Genomic DNA, 7069 nt, shown 5'->3' with positions numbered 1-7069 from the left:
CTTGGGCAGAAGCTCTTCCCTGTGAGGGTGCTGAGGCGCTGGCACAGGGTGCCCAGAGAAGCTGTGGCTGCCCCATCCCTGGCAGTGTTCAAGGCCAGGTTGGACACAGGGCTTGGAGCAACCTGCTCTAGCGGAAGGTGTCCCTGCCCGTGGCAGGGGGTTGGAACTGGATGGGCTTTAAAGTCCCTCCAACCCAAACCAACCTGGGATTCTATGATATGGCTCCAACTTCACAAAAGTTAAGCGTAGTTATGTGGTTAGAAGTTACTCTTTCAATGCCACGATTTTGGATTAGGTAAATTCCGTAAATTCACAGGGAGCAATTTACAGCCTTTTACTGAAATTGTGCTACTGAAACCCAGTTTGCTCATCCCTCAAAAGGCCACAGAAGACTTTCACAAAAGAAATGAAAAGGTAAGATTTGAAAGGCAATTTCAGAATTTAAATGAGAAAGTGGTGATTATGCCTTCAGCCCTTCAAAACAGAAAGAAGGGCTTTGTTATAATGTTAGGCTGGAGCCAGCCCCATTCAACTATCAAAAAAAACAGAAAAGAGGAAAAACAAAACAATGTCTCTGCATTAAAACCATGGCCATGCTAAGAGTGAAGCCACCCTCCCTCACAGAAATGGGAGGGCAACTGGAGAGCCCATTTAATCCTGAGAATTCTTAAAGCACCCAGAAAGGATGCTGGAGGGTAATACACTGGCAAGATGTATTGGCAGCATGCGTGTGTCCCAAATTCCTTTGTGTTCTTCTGCCACTGTGAGCACCAACTGCTTCTCTCTTCAGCAAAGTGAGCTGCTCTGCACCCACCCTGCTGCAGTCCAGCTTTATCCATGCTTGTTTGACATGGATGAACTGAAGCCAAGAAGAGATGATGGATGGATGGAGGGATGGATGGATGGATGGATGGATGGATGGAGGGAGGGAGGGAGGGAGGGAGGGAGGGAAAACAAGACAGAGCCAGAGGATGGCCCCTGAGGCTATAGGCCAAGTGGAACACAGTGGGGTCCCTCCCAGCACCCAGTCTTCAGCCCAACCTGCAGGGTCCAAAAGTCCCCATGGTATAAGCCACCACAACTCCTTCAGGAGAAACCACTCCATTCTGTATTGCTTTTTGGTAGCTAAACAAGAGGAATCCTCCCTGTGCCCAAAAGGGGGAAAAAAAAAGGATAGAATAAAATGCAAGTTCAAAGGCTGCCTTTGTTGCAAAGAGAAAAAATGTGTGTGAAGAATATTGGGGGCAATTATAAAATAAGCTCAGGTCATTGACAGAATCTGACAGCCTCTGGGCAAAATCACAGGCTCTCCCAAGACATCCATCCTGAGCATCATGTCCACCCCTCTTTTAAGTTTTACTGAGAAGCCCAAGTGCCTAAATGGTTATTTATGGAATACTAATAGCCACAGTTTGCAATTGAAATGAAGACTCACTGCAGCACTGGAGCTATCATGGTGTTAAGAGTCTGTGTTGGTACATAGCAGTATAGCTTAGCTTTTACAGAGTTCCTCTCATCAGTAGATCTTCAGGCATTAACTGCTGCCCCAAGAGGTAAAAGGAGGAAGATTTCTGGCAGAACACTAGCACTTTTCCAAACTGTTGAAACTACATACTAGAGCTTACCCCTTGTTGTAACCTTTCATACACTTCCACGTTCAAAGTCCTGTGTGTCTTTTATACTAAACACTTGTAACTGTCAAAACGTTTAATGCTGGTAATGACTTCAGGCTGGCAGATCCATTATATTCTCAGCTATAGCACATGCAACAAGGCCAGGGAGATGCTCAGGGGCATCGTGTTCTGTGTGGGCCATGTCATCGTCCCTGCCATGGTGCCTGCCCGGCAGGACACAGCAGGGCTGTGGAAGCTGCAGGCACAGAGGCGAGGGTGGGATATGGACAGGGGTGGCACAGGGACACGGGCTGTCAGGCGCGCGGGTGGCACAGGGCTGTCACTAGAAGGCGGGGGAACGGGGATGCCGGTGGACCAGGGACACGAGCCCCAGAGCGCGGTGGTTGCCGAGGTTCCGCCGCGCGGCTCCCGCAGCGCGTTCCGGGCCGGTGGCCGTTACCGGAGAGCAGGAGAGAGATGGCGCTGCCGGGCCCATGGCGCTGCCCCTGGCGCTGGCCGTCGGCGCTGCCCCTGGCGCTGTTCGTGGCGCTGACCTGCCTGGTGCAGGGATCGCTGCTGGGAGCGGCGCTGGGAGCGGGGGGTGCCTGGTGTGCGCTGCGGTCGCGCCCGCCCGCCAGGCGCCCTCCGGCCCGGCGCTCTCCCGCACGGTTCCTGCCCCCCCGGCGCCCTCCCCGACTGCTCCTGCCCCCCTACAGGCCGAGCCTCATTGCCCGGTTCCCACCCCGTTGGCTCCAGGCCGTCCAGCGCCCGAGGGGCAAAAGGGCCGGTAACTTTGGTCTAGCCACAAGCGCCAGCCACAGGGACAGCACCCAGTCCCACGGCAACTGCCTTGGGTGAGCGCGGGGGGAGGATGTGGGTGGGATAAGGACACGGGTGGCACAGGGACACAGGTGGGATAAGGACACGGGTGGCACAGGGACACTCCTTGTCAGGGACACAGGCGGCACAGAGACACTGGTTGTCAGAGATGCCAGTGGCACAGGGACACGGGTGGCACAGGGATATGGATGGCACAGGGACACTGGTTGTCAGGGATTCAGGTGGCAGAGGGACATAGTTGGGATATGGACAGAGGTGGCACAGGGACACTGGTTATCGGGGATGCACGTGGCACAGGGACACAGGTGGGATAAGGACATGGGTGGCACAAGGACACTCCTTGTCAGGGACACAGGTGGCACAGGGACACTGGTTGTCAGAGATGCCGGTGGCACAAGGACACGGGTGGCACAGGGATATTCCTTGTTGAGGACACAGGTGGCACAGGGATACGGGTGGCACAGGGAAACTCCTTGTCAGGGACACAGGTGGCACAGGGACATGGATGGCACAGGGACATGGGTGGGATAAGGACATGGGTGGCACAGCTATGGCGGTGCTGGGCCCATAGCGCTGCCCTTCATACTGCTCCAGGGATCACTTCTGGGCGCAGGGGGGTCCTGGTGTGCGATAGGGCCCTGCCATCCTGAATGGCTCCTGTCCCCATGTCGCCTGCAAGGCAAAACGGCCGCTAACGGCGGCTCAGCCACAGGCACTGTCTGTGCTGAGAGCACCCAGCCCGCCACTACTGCCTTGAGTGAGCGTGGAGGGAGGACGGGATTGGATCATCCCGCCACTAACGGCAGCGCTGACCGTTGTGCCCCCGCAGAGCCCCGCTGAACACCGTGCGCCACCAGGACCTGCTGCCGCCGCACTGGAGCCCTGGAACGGTTTTCCCGCCGGTACGCTGGGACACTCACATGCCCAGGGGCTCGCCATGGGCCGCCGCCCAGCCCCGCTCCGCAGCCCTCAGCCCAGCACAGAGCTCTTTTCCCCTCCCCACTCTGCCCTGGCCAGTCTGCTGGGGGGATACAGCCAGGGGAAAGAGAAAGACAAAACCTCTTTGCTGTGCTGACACCTTTTCAGCTGGAGGCAGCAGCACATGTGGGAGGCCTGTGTTCCCACTTTGACGCAGGTCTCCTCAGCAGCTGCTGAGCTGGAATAAAACACTGCTCACAGCCTGGGCTGGGCTTGCAGATGTGACAGTGGGACGTAGTCATGGCTAATGGAGCTCTGCATCTGTGCAGGGAAAGGTTTTCTGCAGGATGGATCAGCAGGGAAGGGTTTTCTCTGCCTGGGCCAGCAGCATCCTCCCTCCCCATTGCCTCGGCCATAAAGAGCCTGGCGTGGAGGCCACTTGCTCCCAGAGTGGATTCAGTTTGGGGTGCTCAGGCTTTGCCCTCCATGGTCGTTCTGGAGGGGAGTTGAGCAGTGTTGAAACAAGAAAGGCTCTGGGCTCAGTAGCCAGCACCTGGGAGATGGGATTTACTCTGCAGTGAGCAGGAGAACGGGAGGCTGTGCTCCCCCGAACCAAAATAGTTACTACTGGTCTCTTTCTGCGTTCCAGGAGAAGCGGATGTATGTGAGGACATCTCCACAGACCACCGCAGGATCCTGCTGTGAGATGCCGCTTTGGAAAGGAAGGTAACGTACAGCTCATCCAGCAAGTGCTTCCTTCTCAATGCTAGCTGGGAAGAAAGCAGTTGCCTTCCCAGCCATTGCAGCGCCCAAGTCCTGCTCTCCACCGAAGCCGGGACACTCCAGGCCCCTGAGGCATGGCTGCTGGGTCACCCAGCTGTGGGGAAGCCCTGTTGTTGTGTCCATCAGCATCCGTGCCGCCTTGTTGCACTGCGGTCCTGGTGGCAGCGCTGACCTGCACCATCCCTGCCCTGCGCCCAGGCCAGCTTAGAGCTTGAAGGGCTCAGAGTGCTGCGGCGATAACATTGCCGTGTGGCACTGGCGTGTCCTGGGTCCGGCTGGTTGCCGAAACACTGAAAGGAGACGGCCCCCAATTTTTGCCATCACCTCAAAAGCAATTCATGGGAGCTCCAGTAGGGCTGTAATGTAGCACCCTCCTGGGCGCGCAGGCCCTTGTTCTCCTCTCTGCTGGCTCAGAGAAGGACCTGAGCTTGTCCTGACTAAAAGCGACAGAGCTGCTGCCCTGCTGACAGGCTGGGTCCAAGCCAGGGCTCTGTCAGGGGCAGCGGCTCCCACCCGGGATCCCCCGCTGCTGCCCTGAGGCTGCCCGAGCCGGGCCATGGGTAGGGGAGCAGAGCAGCTCCTCTGCCTGGAGCCACGGTCAGGCTGCTGCTGTGGCTCAAGGCTCTTGCCCTGAGCTCTGCTCTTTGGCAAAGACGGCAAAGAAACACAGCAGGGATGCTTGTGGGAGTCCTTGGTGTGTTGGGTCTCGTCCTCCTCCCAGGAGAGGGGCCAAGCCTGGGGCTGACCCTAACTGGCTCTCTCACACTTGCGCAGGGAATGGGAGGTGCGGCGGCCAGGGAGTTGCACGCCAGGAACAGCAAACAAGGCTGTGCAGACCGAGGAAGGTGAGTGCAGGTGGGGCCCAGCTCTGTGCCAGGCTTGCATGGGCCACTGGTGCGGGCCAGCAGCAGGACAGCAGATAGCTCAAGTCTGCAGGTGGGATCAGCTTGAGGTGTCCCCTGGAAACTAAGAACGTGCTGGTCCTGAGGCAGTGGCGTTTGTGCTGGCCTCAGCGACTGCCCTAAAGGGATTTCCTGGTGCTAATTGAGGGGCGCTGACAGATGCCTGGGAGCTGGTCTGCAAGGGGGAACACCAGCCTCCATGCCAGCATGGGTCCAGGTGTCAGCCTTAGAGCAAGATCTGTTGCGGTACAAGTAGCACCCTGCTCAACTTCCAGGCTGAGCTCATTCCAGTGCTTCCTCAGCTAAAAGAGAGAGGAAATCCTGTGTGCCCATCGCGCAGAGGGTCCCGTGGCACAGTGCTAGATGTGGCCCACGTGTGGCAGTTTGTGTGGTTTGTGGTTCGGGTGGGCAGCATGCAAGCACCGTCTGTGGAGGTGGGAAGGGGCCGCTGGCCCGTGGAGCCCCAGCAGGCTCCTGTGACAGCTTCCCCACGGATCTCTTGTGGCCAGCTGCTGCCCCAGGGCACCGCAGCCTTGTCCGCGGCTTAAGGCCGTGTCCCTAGGTCTACCCTCCAAGACGGTCATCCAGAGAGGAGTGAGAAGGGACAAGCCCCTTGGTACAGGACAAACGCCTCTGCTGGGAGCTGCTCCTGACTTGTCTCCTCCTGTAGCTGTCGAGAGGCCTGAGGAGAAGCGGCAGGAGACCCCGAGCCCACCACCGTCGCCGGGAAACGGAAGACCGCGGAAGAGGAGCATCTGCCTCCTGGTGCCTTGGGATAACGAACCACTGGTGCTGGTACGTCGCTGTCTCGCAGCCTCTTTTGCTCTCCTCTGGGCATAGAATGTGCTCAGTGCAATTCCTGCAGGGCTGGGGGCAGGCTGACCTGCCTGCCTTGGGGCAGGGGGTCTTGTCCTTGGCTGAGTGGGAAGTGACGCTCTTCCCTGCCCCAGTGTGTGCTGGGCTGTGCGTGACTGTGCTGCCCGCTGCCGGGGCATCTACTGGCCCTAGCTGCTAGCTGTGGTAGAACCATGGGCTTCATGGGTCTGGCGCCAGCCTGCTTCCACCCCTCTTTCAGAGCAGCTCTGCCGGCTTCCCTGAGAAGGAACTAAGCTACTGCTCTCTCTTGGCAGCCCCCTGCACCTGACCCGGGCTACCCCATCACAGAAGAGATCATCGAGGAGGAGAGGGAGGCAGCGTGGCAGCGGCTACGCCGGCTCTTGGGGCATAAGGCTGGTAAGGGCAGACTGGGAACGCGAAGGGCACGGCAAGGAGCAGAAAGCCAGGGCCCGGGCTGGCAGGGCAGTGGGGTGTCTGCGTAGCGCAGGCTGAGGAAGCTTCTGGGCCAGTGCTGCCTGCTCCTCAGGTCTGCAGCTCTTCGAGACTTGTGAAGACTTGGGTGGGAGGCCTCGTGTCCCGGGGCTGATGGCCGAGGTTCCCCAGGGCCGGAGCTGTGAGCTGTTCATGCTGGGAGGCTCGGCTCAGGGGTAGTCCTATACAGCAAGTTGAGGGTCCTGATTTCTTGCTGCCTCCCAGCAGATGAGGTCCCCAGCACCAGTGAGGAAGATGTGTCCCTGGGCACAGCCATCGCCCAGGGCTCCTCTGGCACCAGCTACGCACAGGAGACCACAACATCGGACATTTCTGGGCTGGCCGCTTCCACCACCACCACCGGCCATAGTCACAGCGCCCAGCCCAGAAGCACGAGCACCCCCGTGTTGGGAGGTGAGTTGGGGCACACAGGGCTTCTCCAGGGGTGAAGGGCAGGGCTGGATTGAGGCAGCAGCTTTCCTGCCAGACCTGGTTGAGCCCGCCGGGCTTGGGCTGTGCAGAGCCTTGCCATGAGGAGGGAAGTTGCTCCTGCCACTCGCTGCCTCAGTCCCCAGCCCTGGGGGGTGGAGGGAAACTGAAATGCCGCTCCTTGACCCCTCTGGATGCACTGGATGCATCAGCTCCTGCAGGTACTGCCAGCTCCCTAAAGCCAGGCTCTTCCTCCTTTGCTGACCCCTGCTCACA

The 7069-nt window shown here is 58.7% G+C and overlaps 1 long non-coding RNA gene across 1 annotated transcript; it reads left to right on the top strand.

Moving 5' to 3' along the window:
• The first annotated feature begins 5732 nt into the window (after positions 1–5732).
• On the top strand, positions 5733–6662 carry LOC115601791. Its single transcript, XR_003989496.1, has 3 exons — positions 5733–5851; positions 6187–6289; positions 6593–6662. It is a non-coding gene; the product is annotated as an uncharacterized LOC115601791 (long non-coding RNA).
• Positions 6663–7069: the final 407 nt, after the last annotated feature.

Source organism: Strigops habroptila (genome assembly GCF_004027225.2).
Source record: "Strigops habroptila isolate Jane chromosome 13 unlocalized genomic scaffold, bStrHab1.2.pri S16, whole genome shotgun sequence".
In the NCBI taxonomy this organism is placed as follows: Eukaryota; Metazoa; Chordata; class Aves; order Psittaciformes; family Psittacidae; genus Strigops; species Strigops habroptila.
This window is presented reverse-complemented; position numbering and strand designations above follow the sequence as displayed.